The 922-nt window shown below is 43.0% G+C and overlaps 1 non-coding gene across 1 annotated transcript; it reads left to right on the forward strand.

Moving 5' to 3' along the window:
• The first annotated feature begins 548 nt into the window (after nucleotides 1-548).
• On the forward strand, nucleotides 549-621 carry TRNAR-CCU (transfer RNA arginine (anticodon CCU)). Its single transcript has one exon. It is a non-coding gene; the product is annotated as a tRNA-Arg (tRNA).
• The last annotated feature ends 301 nt before the right edge of the window (nucleotides 622-922 follow it).

Below are 922 nucleotides of genomic sequence, written 5' to 3' on the forward strand. Positions count from 1 at the left end.
CACAGTGGGGCCTTGGGGTTGGGGGCTATGGGCTGGGAGTGAGGGGCAACTTCAGGGCTGAGGGGGTTGTGGCTTGGGAGTGAGGGGCATTGGCAGGTCCAGGGGGCTGTGGGTTAGGAGTTTTTAATTTAAAGGAGAAAATATGTGTTTTTCCATGGCAAATGGAAAACCTGGATCCCTGGTGAGTAGTCCCTTTTTTGTTCCCTATAGGCTCTCTGATTTCTCATAATGTCCTTTTTGAGGTCGTTATCATCTGGTTCAATAGTCTGTTTCCCTCCCCCTGTAAGTATTTTCCCTTTACTTGGATACAAATCTGAGATAGTTTTAGCAAATTTGACTTGGGAGAATGTGAAGGTTTCCACAGTATTCAAGTAGGATTGCTATTTAACCATTATTGTACAGTGTCCTTGCACCGTGCTTTTGGCTTTTGCTTAACCTTCTTGAGGAGTGCTGTAGTGTTCTGGAGATTAGAGATTTCAGAAACTTGTTCTAGGTAGAGACGAAGTTTTATTCTTGCAATATAGAGAGCCCCTATGGGCTTATGTAGTGCCCCAGTGGCCTAATGGATAAGGCACTGGCTTCCTAAGCCAGGGATTGTGGGTTCAAGTCCCATCTGGGGTAACAGTTTATATCTTGAATGACATCTCTGAGGTCCCTTCTTGTCCTTAACAACTATGAAATACTATTCAGCTGTTCAGAGCTCATTCACCCAGCTTTTGTTGATGTTCTGTGAGTCAGATCACTTAGCACAGGAAGTAATACTACTTAATTTTATTTCTTGCCTCATCCACTATGATCTTTTTCCTTGTCCGTGAGTACATTAAACCTGATTTTTGTCTTTTGCACATAGCTTCCAAGTTTGTGTGCTTCAGAGCTTTTAGTGGTTTCAGGAAAGATAAAATATGTCATCTGCAAGTGCCTT

Source organism: Alligator mississippiensis, chromosome 3 (genome assembly GCF_030867095.1).
Source record: "Alligator mississippiensis isolate rAllMis1 chromosome 3, rAllMis1, whole genome shotgun sequence".
Classification (NCBI taxonomy): domain Eukaryota; kingdom Metazoa; phylum Chordata; order Crocodylia; family Alligatoridae; genus Alligator; species Alligator mississippiensis.